This window comes from Micrasema longulum, unplaced genomic scaffold (genome assembly GCF_059751315.1).
Source record: "Micrasema longulum isolate JH-2025_06_02 unplaced genomic scaffold, ASM5975131v1 h1tg002301l, whole genome shotgun sequence".
Taxonomy (NCBI): domain Eukaryota; kingdom Metazoa; phylum Arthropoda; class Insecta; order Trichoptera; family Brachycentridae; genus Micrasema; species Micrasema longulum.
In genome coordinates this window covers 171,674-184,670 of record NW_028279453.1, presented here as the reverse complement: position 1 = coordinate 184,670, position 12,997 = coordinate 171,674, and the positions used below count along the sequence as shown (strand labels likewise).

General features: G+C 31.5%; 1 long non-coding RNA gene across 1 annotated transcript; it reads right to left on the bottom strand.

The window, feature by feature from the left end:
* Window positions 1-311: 311 nt before the first annotated feature.
* On the bottom strand, window positions 312-6,144 carry LOC148272547 (uncharacterized). The gene is made up of 3 exons (XR_015824820.1): window positions 6,038-6,144; window positions 5,313-5,515; window positions 312-400 (listed from the first exon to the last, which is right to left on the bottom strand). It is a non-coding gene; the product is annotated as an uncharacterized LOC148272547 (long non-coding RNA).
* Between the last annotated feature and the right edge of the window lie 6,853 nt (window positions 6,145-12,997).

Genomic DNA, 12,997 nt, shown 5'->3' with positions numbered 1-12,997 from the left:
GCCTTTTCAATTCATCATCTGCCTCGTTAATGAACACCCTGTATATCCCAAAATGAGCTTGCTAACTCATGGGAATACAATTATGTTTTGTATATTTTTGTATTTTGAGAAATAAAAAAAAAGTAAAATAGAGTGCCCTTTGCACCATTAGGTGCGGAAAGGGAATGATAATGATAAATAATGCACCTTTAGGTGCAAGTAGGCACTATGAGAAAGCAGTATATATATGTTTACACATGTACTTCGTGTGCGTTAGTATATTAACACTTCGCGTTCATTAATCAATCGAACAATTACATACCTTTTGAAAGCTTCAAGATTTGTTGCTTTGAATACCATGCTCCAATGCATTGAGAAATAAAACGCTTGATGAGTTATCAGCATAAATCCTATCAAATTTCTGAAACAATAGTTCAATTTGCTTTACAAGATAAGCTTATGCACAAAGCGTAGTTGGGACCTACATATCGCACCTTCAGGATAAAAACGACTCAACTCAAAAAAAATGATTTTTAGTAAAGTGTAAAAGAAGAATATAAAATGTGACATCTTGGTATTCTTTCGTCAATATTTTCGTATTTTTCGAAGTAAACATCAAATTTTGAGTTAAAAATTATACCGAAGGCTTATAGCTATGAATCTATGAAAAAAAAAGCGTAATAAAAATAAAACAAAATAAAAGTTTAACAAGACATTTATTTGATGAGTTATAACTAGATTGCAAAAAAAACAAATAAAAGCACTTTAATAAATAAGATGAAATCATTTTTATCAAGTCAAATCAGGTTACCAAACACCCGTTTTTTTTTCTCCCGAAACGACAAAAACTTAAAGTCACTGAGATTACCGGCAAGTCGAAATAAAATCAAGTCGAATCAATCACAAAGCTAAATTGGTCGTTTTCATATTTAAAAAAATTAGGTGCACATGCCACTTGTGTCGGAATAAAATCGATTCAACCGGCTTTTGGTCACTATGTATTTGTCTGCGTTGCGTCTTTCACACAGCAATGTTAACACGACACTTATTGCGTTGCTTTTGTACAGACATAGAATCTAAATTCTCTGGGTAATAAAAATACCGATGTAACGGTTTTGTCCTATTCCCGACAAAATGTTGCGTTTTTTTAAATGCAGAAAGATAGATAATGTTCATTGAAGTCGTTTTACGATCTTTACTTATTTAAGCTTTATTTAAGTTAAGTCGTTTTTGTCCTAAAGGTGCGATATTATAATATGTAGGTATAACGTTTCACGTGTGTAAGAGGGGGTGTGTCTATTTCATGGCTGACGAAGCGTGAACACCAATTATTTGCATTTCCATACGTCTTACAATTCTGGATTCACATCAACTATGAAGGTCGATATCAGTATTCATCTGGTTGATCAGCAAGAGCATACTTGAATTTTAATTGAACGTATTTTACAAATAGCAAATAATAGAGGCTTATAAATAGTAAATGAAAGCGTAATCAGAATTCAACGTAAAAGGCATACTAACAGAATGATAAATTTGTTTATGTAGTTTAAATTTAAAATATTAGCCTCTTCCGCGAACGGATGTTTTAAATTGTATGATAGCTACGAGTATATACAAATGTGCCCATAATAAACAATTTAGTTTATCTTACAAAATAAACATTCTTATTAAAAACGTCATATTTTATTTTTTTTAATAAATAAACATTTTTTTTTTTTAATTGTGGTCTCAAGAATTTATATTGAATATGCTCAGTTCGCGAGGTATTGTTTTGTGTTTGGTTGCAAATCATATGAATATGTATTGGTCAAGTATTGTCACAACTTCTGCGTCCTTTGTAGCTACAATTCCTGTTCACTTCTCACTTCAGTATCCTTTAATAACCCATTACATTAATACCTTGTGTCGTATATCGCGCGTTTATTTCATTGAACGTGTGCCGCATCATAAGCTTTGTTTCCACCAACCACCAGTAGTGAGCTTCAGTTCAGGAGCCTGCTCTCGTGTTAGTGCCACTTGCGTGTGACCAGTCAGACCACAGCAATTCCATTAAGAACGAAGATAAGGTTAGTGGCAGCCATTTCTAATCCATCGCATTTATTGGGATTGTGACCGATTGACACCGCATACCGCATATCGAGGATACTCACTCATTTTTATTAAAATTGAATACAGTGCACTCCGTTCAATTATATCAAAAAAGCTCTAGGGCTTCACCTGCCGCTATTTCTCACCTCTCATTTACGTGGGAATTCGTTTTTACACCAATGTTATTTAAATGTAATTTTACTTGGAAATTTGCTTAAATTTTGATCCCAAACGTAGAGATATTTTGGCTTTAAATATCTGATTAATTCAGCATTTAAAATGGTAGGATTAATGTAAATTATATCTACCCTTAAAAAAACTATATTAAAAAAAAATTATTAAACAATAATATATTTTTGATTGTCATTTTGCTTTATATCTTACAAGATTTTTAATTTGACTACAAATTAACTATTCGAACATTAGGTAAAAACGTTTGTTTTTATTAAGGCTCTGAGATTTAATTATAAACGGCGTAACCTGAAACGAGAAAACATGTACAGGACAGGTTTAAAATGAGGTCCCTGTTCACTCCTTGTAGGGTGAATTTCTTTATCTCGATGGAGTAAGCATTCCAGAAAATGTCATTCAAACCAACCGCAAGATTAATGGATAAACTACAGAATAATCCGCAGTTAACCGTTGAAGTCATTAATATTTGTGTATGCTTTAAAGAGGCTTTGGAGACGCACAAAGGGTGTAATTAAAGATTTAATTTAATTTTAGGCGCTATAACACTCACCCGCTATGTAAAGGGAGAGGCGGAAAAATTAATCCCTTCATCGCAGCCTAAAATGGCGGCTTAATGTACTTCGAATAATTTCAAACAGGTATCGAATAAAAGATAAATCTTAAATGAACAATTCAAAAAATTAACGGTTTTGAAATAATTCATTTGAATTTATCATTTGGATAGAGTTCGACAGTTTTTGCATCAGGGAGATACCAAAATATGAATGTTTCAGAAGCATTTTTTTAGTAACTCCATCATCACCTAATTTGCATCAGCGCGGCTGTGCAAGGAGAACGATGAAATGTATCATCGGCTGAAATATGTGTAATAATTTATTGAATTTACAAGTTGTGCTCATTTTTATGACATAAATTAATGGGTTATTTGGCTCTAGGTGAATGAATAGTATATGAACAAAAATAATACAAAAATATTTGAAAAAATATTATTTTATGTACAAATTAATTCGATGTAAATAATTGAAATTACAATGAAAACACTTTGATTTTAACCACTTTTCATTTAATTTAAGTAATTTATTGTCAATTTTTAGTTAAATTCCATTATAATGATTTTGATTTAATTAAGGTTTTTTTTTTCTCTTAAAAACAAAACACATTATGGAATTTATACAATGGTTTCCATTTGTCGGTAGATATATACATATATATATTTGTACATGTAAAATTTGTTTCAATAACATTATGAGGATAACTTTTGTTAAAACATTATAATATTCTTACTAAGTACTTGTTTTAGTGTATCATTTTTATTTTTGAACATGTTAGTGAGGGTAAGTATATATATATATATATTGGTTGCGGCAAATTTTGTTATCGAATATTTTATTTTATTTTTTATTTTTATTTTTGCACCACAACAGGCCAGGAGGCCCAATTACAGCGGTTAATTACATCACAGAACACTCAGGCTTGAGAAAAATCACATTTAATTTTTGTGTTCTCACCGGGAATCGAACCCGGAACCTTCCGTCTGTGAGTCAAGCGTCTTGACCACTACACCACGGAGGCCGCCGATATATATATATATATATTCAACGTGGGTGCGTGTATATGTGTATGAGAGGGTGAGTTTAAAATGTATGTAACAATGTGTAGTGAATTAAAGTGATTTTCAAAAATTATATATTTATTTAAATCTTAAAAAGGAAACATGAAACTATTAAGTCGTAATACTTATACCAGTCTGAAGATGCTCATTAGAAGGTTAAAGTGCTATTTAATCAAACAAATAAGTGGAAGTGTACCAAGTATTTTGAATTGGTAACTTACATTTAAGTTATGACATATATTACCGAATACCAGTATATATTAGTATTTATCTATTCATCGACATTTTTTACCTGTTTTGAAACGTACCGTCTCTTTGTCAGAACACTCACTACACTAACAAATACTAAAATACACTTTCTCCTTTGCCGTCACCGAAGTATAAATAGTATTTACAAAAAAAAATAGTTTAATTTAAGATAAATATTATTTTGATACTTTTTATTTATTTAATAAAGAACATAAGACCTTCAATTCTTAGTAACAAAAGTCTACGAGGTATGCAAGAAAAGCGATTTGCTTATGAATGTTGATTAATCGAAAGTGATGGTTTTTGAAAGGGATGAAAATATAACTAAATGTGAGATCAGCGTGAACGGAGATATTCTGAATCAGGTAGAAGAATTTGTGTACCTGGGAAGTATGTTTACTAGGGACGGAAAGGCCGATAAAGATATTGAAAGGAGGGTGAGTGCCGAGAACAGGGTGAACGGTGCACTAAAATCTACTTTGGCAAACAAATGTTTATCGCAGGAGGCTAAACTAGCAGTTTACAACGGAGTTCTAGTTCCAACTCTAATGTATGGGAGCGAAGTATGGAATTGGAAAAATAATGATGAAAGTAGGTTGAATGCTGTCGAAATGCGATCCCTCAGGCAAATAAGTGGTAAAACGATGTATGATAGGTGCATAAATGTCGAGATCCGTGAAGTGTGTAAGGCTGAGACATGCATTATTGACAGAATTACGAAAGGGGTGTTGCGTTGGTTTGGACATGTAGAGTGAATGGACAGCGAAAGAACGACTAAAAGGATCTACGATGCAAATGTTAATGGATGCAGAAAACGAGGAAGACCGAGAAAGACATGGCACGATCAAGTCCATCAAATACTTGAAGATGGACATGTCAAAAGTAGGAATAATCGGCGTGCGTGCATAAGAAGATGTATGAATGTAGAGGAAGCGAGGTCTGTATGCCAAGATAGAGTGTTATGGCGTTCTATCTATCTATCTATGGCTTCTACGGGGAAACGGCGTGATGGTTTGTTGTTGTTGTAATAAAGAACCGGTTTATGAGCTACACGTGATCATGTATCGAAGTACGATTGATTTTTTTTTCTTAATTTGAAAACCATCTGACATTTAAATAAAATAGTAATCGTTTTAATAAAGACGCTGGGTTTAAGCTTCTACATGTTTAAAATAAAATATTGAAATTATACAGGCGCCGTGGCGTAGTTGGTTAGACGGCCAACTGTGAAACTGGCGTCGCGGGTTCGATTCCCACCAGTTGCGAGAAAAAAATCCAAAGAAGATTTTTTCTCAATTGATCTGGGTATTGTGGTGTATTTTCCGTTACCACCTTCCATATATCCTCTTTCCCACCTGCTGACAAGCCTAAAAATAGAGGCTTAGCGGGTTATTCCTATAAAATAAAAAGACAAGATATACATTTTTGAAATTGAAAAAAAAATATATAATTTAAAAAACCTGACCACATAAACATGTACACTTCTGTTTTCTTTGCTGAGACAAAATGATTGAATTTCAAAACCTGTCACCCTTCTCTTCATACCTCACAAATAGGAAATACTTTTTGATATAAGGACTTCATGTATGAAAAGACAGCAAGAATTATAAAAAAAAGATTTAAAATAAGTTCTTATTTATACATATACTCGTATAAAAGACCTCGTGTAGTTTTAAAACAGGAAGGTTATTTAAAGTAGTTAAGGAAGGTTATTTTAATTATACTGTCATCATTGTCATTCCCTTTCCGCACCTAATAGTGCCTTGAGCACTGCATTGATACACCAATCGCAGCGTATCTTGACCATTGTTGTTAAATGAAGGTAAGATGATCAGTCTTACGCTTCAGGTACCAGTACAGGGGCTATGAAACATTCTGGTATGAAAATACATTTTTAAATAGATATTTCATATCAACCTTGTCGGCAATCAAACCCGAGACCTTTTGCGTGGTAGGCAAACGCGCTGATCATTATACCACGAGGCCAACAACTATTAAACCGAATATTATAAATGTCACTTTATTACTAGTAAAATGAATAACTTCAATGTGTTTCAAATTTGGAATTTCATTTTATTTGATTAAATGAAATTTTACTTTTGCTCTTCCTCTTCCTCTTCCTCTTCTTCTCTGAGTCCATATCCGTTATCGAACGTCTGCAATCATGTTGGTTTTCAATATTTTATTTATGGCTAAAAAAAAACTTATTTTGTTTACCTTAATGATGTTTTTTTTTATTTTTGAATTGTATTTTCTTATAAATTTATGTTAATGTCGATTGTATTAATTTGCAAAAAGTAGGATCGATTCTGAATAGGTACACAAATTGCATTTTACTTTTAAAATTTCAAAAACATGAGACGTTTTTTTTATGTATAAACAAACCGCTTTTTCCTGTAAGTTTTAATAATGCCTCATAATTGGTAAAAATGTTTTAATTAAAAAAGTTATGACAATTACTCGTGGAAGCCACAAAAAAAAATCTCAAAGGAAAATTTCATCAGCTTTTTAAAATCATTACAATTCTTTATGGTGAGGTAATTATTGAAATAATACTTACTTCAATGTTGTTGGGGTGCTAACACGCCATCTTCAAAACCGTGGTTCCTGAAATTGGTATCTAGGAATATATTACAATATTGTAAAAATATATTCAGAAAGATATTGAAAGGTGAGTGAGTGCCAGAAACAGAGTAAACGGCGCACTTAAATCGACCTTGGAAAATAAATTTTTGGCACGAGAAGCAAAATTGCCAGTTCACAACGGAGTCCTGGTCCCGTCCCTGATGTATGGGAGCGAAGTATGGACTTGGAAAACAGGGAGGAAAGTAGGCTGAATGCTGTCGAAAAACGACCTCTCAGGCAAATGTGTGGTAAAACTATGTACGATAGATGCACAAATGTTGAGATCCGTACCTTATGTAAGGCTGAGACAAGCATTATCGACAAAATCAAAAAAGAAGCTCTGCGCTGTTTTGGACGTGTAGAACGAATGGACAGCGAAAGAACGGCTAAAAATATTTACAATGCGAAAGTTTATGGATGCAGAAATAGAGGAAGACTGAGAAAGACATGGCATGACCAAATCCAACAAATACTTGACTGTCAGAAGTCGAAATAATCGGTGCGTTTGCATGAGAAGATGTATGAATGTAGAGGAAGCGAGAGCTGTATGCAAAGATAGAGTGTTGTGGCGTTCTATCTTCGCTGCCTACCCTTACGGGGAAACGGCGTGATGGTTTGTTTGTTTAAAAATATATTAATTTACGTTTGGTATCAATAGAACCAGCGTACAATATTGTTTTATTCAATAATTAATTTGTCATTGCACAGAGTCCGTTTCCAGATTTAAAACTTTTAAAAGTTATTGAACAATAAATTCATAAGTTAGATAATAACTTGATTTATCAAACAAATTGTTTTTTAAATACTAACTTCACTTCCACATCTTTATTTAACCCGTGTTGGTGTACCAGTCCCTTTCTTTAGTGCAGTTATATTGTTGTATACCTTTCGACTTGTTTTTAGAATAAACCACTAAATCTTTTCTTAGGAGTCTTGTGGGCAGGTAGGAAATTCTGTATGGAATTAAATTATGGAAAAATTATCACAACACCCTGACTAATTGAGAATATATCTTTTTTGGAGTTTTTTCGTGCAAACGAGCCTGCGACGCCAGTTTCACAGTTATCTGTCTAACCAACTACGCCACGGTGCCTGTGTAAACTTTTACAATAATATTGTGTTGTCTATCAACACCTTCAAAAATGTTTATTATTAATCAGTCAGAAGATGCCCGCTAGAGGGTGAAAGCGCTAATTGGTCAAATAATGAAATGGATGTGTACCAACTATTTTAGTTTATAACGCTTATTATAATATAAATTGTTATCTAATTACTTTATAAACCCACCAAGAGGTGTCAATAAACCAATAACTCGATTTAATAAAAATAAATTTATTTATATGAATGTGGATTTTATTTATTAAGATGAGATTTTTTCAATGCCGACATTTAAGGTACTTGCATTCTTCTATTTTTTATTGCATAGTTTTAAAAACGCGGTGATATTCTCGCGACTTTAGTCTTTATTGGTTATTTTAGTTTGCCTGATCTGAGTCACTATCAGGAGTGCACTCGCGAAGTGTGCGGTGCCCGAACGCTTTTTATTTTTTACATATTGTAGTAAAGTACTGAAGTAACGCTGGCCAATCTGGGCATGTATGTCTTACTTATTGTCGCTGTGCCTGCAAAAATTGACATATATTAAGCGCTAATTCCGCTATGTATAAAAAGTTACATTTTGTTACATTATTACATTTATTATTTATTACAAAATTTTCAGTACTACAAACAAAGTCATATGTCCAACGTACAAAATATTTTTTTCATATAATTAAATAAATATTACATCACATAAGACAGGAGACAAACAGTTTTATTAGTTCTTGCAAAATAATTGTATTTCGTTTGTCGGATTTTCAGACACAACGACATTAAATATCTTTCATCTTTTAAAAGAAGCATCCTTAATAATGGCTGGATTTGCGACTTTCTGGCTGATGTGAGGGTTGAAAAACATAAAAAATGTTTAATTTTATCGTACTAACCAATGATATTTTGATTTATTAACAAAAACTACGCAAATTATTCTAAAAATTTTATTTATTATTTAGAGTATTATTTTGTTTCTTTTTATATTTTATTTTTAAAACGGTTGAGAACCCCTGAGCTCTTATCAGGAGACAGTTAGTATTATTCCTAGGGCATTCAATATACATTGCAACAATACCAACAAATCAATTATTTCTGATTTTTGATATTTCGAATATACCGCTCTATCTTTATTTTTATTATTTTTCTACCTAAGAATGTTAATTATTACAATCTCAAAGTTATTATATAGAACATTTATAAAACAACTGTGTAATATGTACAGATATATTGTTATTATTTTATTTAATAATTTTGTTATAAAACACTGTATGTTAATTGTATTTATGTTAATGTTTAGAAAAGGCATTTGTGCCGTGTATACACTAAGAAATAAATAAAATATTGTTATCAACAAGTGGACGAACGGTTTTTGTTTCATCCATAAATTTAATAATATTTAATGATGGTAATAATAACTTTAATAATAAAATACAACATTATGAATAAACTATTAGTACTCACCTTAGCGAAAGTTAAAAATAATTTAGCAAACAGACTTAGTTTCGAAACAGAATATTTTCATTTCATTATAAATTTGAACGCCAATCAGTCAAAGTGGTCCGGTCCTTACATGATTTTTTTAGACCTAGGAAAAAATATTTTTTAAAATACATTATGTGTATCTTTTCCTCCGCAAGCGTTCGTTGGCTAAGTTACAAGATTGATAAATAATTATGTAAAGGTTGCCATAAAATGTCTGGATAAATGAGACAATATTATTAGTTGCTAACACATTTATGTTAACTATTTTTTTATCTTTGTATCCAGGGGGATAAAGAATAGAGTTGTATGTGAAACAGAACTAAAACCCTTGACTTTTTTTTACTCTTTGGCTGTTTTCAGATCAATATCCTGAAAAATTCAATCGAGTGGAGATAATTCCGCCTTCTAGTGTAGTAGTTGACGCGTTTGTCTATTATTTTTGAAGACTGTGGTTCGATTCCTGGATCACATTCTTAGCAGGATAGACGTGAAATATTGATTCGAAAGGTTTTTCGAACTGCAATATTTCATCGTTTTTGGACTGGCACCTGAAGTAAAAGACTTATCACCTTACTTTCGTGTAACACATGACAATTTTTTGATCTACCGAAATTTCTACAAAATGCTCATTTGTTTTTGAATGCTTCATAACTTGTTATGTCTGTTTAAATAATTTATTTCTTGAATAAATATTATGATCAAATTCGAGCACTTTATCACTGGGTGACACAAATCCCCTTCAAGGAGAATTATCTATTCTATGAAATTGTTTGTCAATGAAAAACTAACTTTAAGATAATTTGCTTTATTGTGTTCCACAACAGAGCTAGTGGAAAAAGAACTCCAAGGTCGTAAGGGAAAGGTTTAGTTCCACACAATTTTGGAAAACTTGGAAACTTTTGCAGTTTCCAGGCATTGAGATTTCGACAAAAGCTTTCATTTTCTTCGTACCGCCTTGCCAACCCCCTGAGGTCTGTACTCAGCAAAAGGAAAACCCGAACTCAATCCGAAGTGTCAAAGTGTATTTTAAAAGCCCCACGTGTGTTATATTCTTACACATTCTCCCAGGTATATTGTGTTCTACCTTGCGAAATCAAATAATATATTCATTCGAACGTTTCCTCCAAGAATAAATATATCGGAAATATTTTTTGTAGATATATAAGCGCATGTACCAACATCATCAACAGTACATTGACTACAATATTTCGGATAAAGGGTCTGTTTATTCGACAGAAATCTTGAATTTTCTAAGAAATGTTCTTAACACGTATTTCGCATCCGTGCAAAGTTTGCCTTTTAAAGAAGTCACCAAAAAGAAAAATGTGCCATTTTATTCTCTAAAGATTAATCATCATTTTCCTATTCAACCCAGATCATTTTTGTTGCATGGAAAATAAAGTGATCAGTCATATGCTCCAGGTGCTAGTCCAGGACCATGGAAATATCGCAGTGTATAACTACTTTTAAAACTAATATTTCACATTTTCCCTGCCCGAAATTTAACCCATGAGCTAAAAAATGCTAGTCGAACGCACCAACCACCACACAACAAGGACTTATCTCTATTTTTTTTTACAGGATTTTAACTTGAGAGTATGAAATCATCAAGCCAAAAACAGCATTATTTATCCTCTAGGACCCAAAAAAAAGATTACTTTTATAATTTAAAAAAAAAAACAGAAAAAAGATTATTCCGAGACAATTGTGAAATGGTCAGTTTTTTGTTATTTTCTGGATGAAACACTTTTTAAAAGACCCGGTACATATTATAAAATTACGTTATTTTTATTTTAAAAATTAATTATAAGTAAACGAACGTTTTTTTACCTTTTAAGTAACCTTTTCCATCATTTTGATTATCACAATTTTTGTTGTTTTAAAATGTAAAACACTGTCCAAATTGACTGATTTTGAATTTTATCGATTAAATCAGTCGTAAATAAGTGAAAAAAATTGTTATATCACATGTAAACACAATAAAATATTATATAATTTTATTTTCCCAATGTGTATTTTTTGATTGAATATTGTTTTTGTAAGTTGTGTTATCGCGCTATGAATTCCCAGTAACTTTGAAAGAATTCCGTGCTCAGACATATATCATTGAGTGTAGTCGAGAAAAGTTCACCTTTCAGTATGAGAAAAGTAAGTCTGAAGCCAACATAACTCGTTAAGCTACCAAACACAAATTATATACCCTGTATAGACAGGTACAAAGCTCACCAACACACCTTACCTGTTTACCTTACACACACCCGTACATTTAAATCTCCTCAAGTGTGTATGAGCACCGAGCACACCCAAAAGTTTCCCAGCGCGCCGTTCTCATCCGTCGCGCACTTTTATTGTTAAATAATTGGATTTTGTTTTGTGAAACCCCAGCGAGCTTTTCCTCCCCCCTCTCCTTCCATTCCCAATCCCGTGTTACCCCTTTATGACAAAGCTCCGCTTTGCTCTCCAGAGGACCAACTATACTCTCATTTATCAAATGTTTTACAAAAAACGTTAAAATTATGAATATGATATTCATTTTTCAATAAAATTGTTTAATGTTTTCGTTTTCCATTTAGTTTAAGCGCCTTAATGCTGTTTTTATTGGAAAACATAGTATATATTGTTCACTTACAATACAAAATATGCATATAGTTCGAACCAGGTAACTAACAAAATTTAACAATGTTAAATTTCTAGAATTAGGTACAAATATGTTTTCCAAAGCTTCTAAATTGAACAAACTACAATATTTTAAAATCGAAATGCTCAATTTAGTTTTGATAAGAAGAAACCAATTATTTTAATAATTTTATGTCCGCTCCCTTGTAACAGCGTTATTGTAAATAAAGATTTATATTTTATTGATTGATTTGGTGTTTATTTTGTAGAACTCCATATTTAAACTTATAATTACAAATCAAACACTGATTTGAGTCTACCGTACACTTTTTTTATTTTAACAAATATAAACATATAAATAAAACATACGAATTCGTTTGAAAATGCCCTAATTAGGCGAAACAATTGTCACGAAGTTTTTATTTTTAAATGTTTATTTTTGTAAAAATATAAAAAAGTGTTCAGTAGACTCAAATCAGTGTTTAATTTCTAATGATAAGTTTTTAAATTTGTATTTTATTTACCTAACCCTTTTTTGTTTTTTAAATACATTTTTACTAACTTATGAGCTGGTTAAAATTGTTTCGAATAATCCAGTCATAGAATGTTTTTTACTCGGATTTTTTTAACACGTTTTTTCACGATACGTATACATTTTTTTTATTACATCTTTCACTTTGTTTTTTCTTTTTACATCGTTTCTTACTATGTTTTTTGCCATGCAAATATATTTTTTTACTATATCTTTAACTCTGAGTTTTATATTTACTACATATTTTACTGGGTTTTTTTAAAAATATGTTTTTACTTTGTTTTTTTGCCATGTATTTTACTAAGTTTCTTTTACTAAGTCTTTCACTAAGTTTGTTACCTTTATTTATTGTTTTTATGTATTGATAACTGTTTTTCGTATATTTTTTTACTTGTCTCAAAACAGGATAAATAACCCTAAATAGATAGTCAAAGCAACTATGTATATATGAAAAATTTTATGCATGGAATATGATAATAAATAAATAAAATAAAGCAAAAGAACACATTTGTATGCCAGAGGTAAACTTT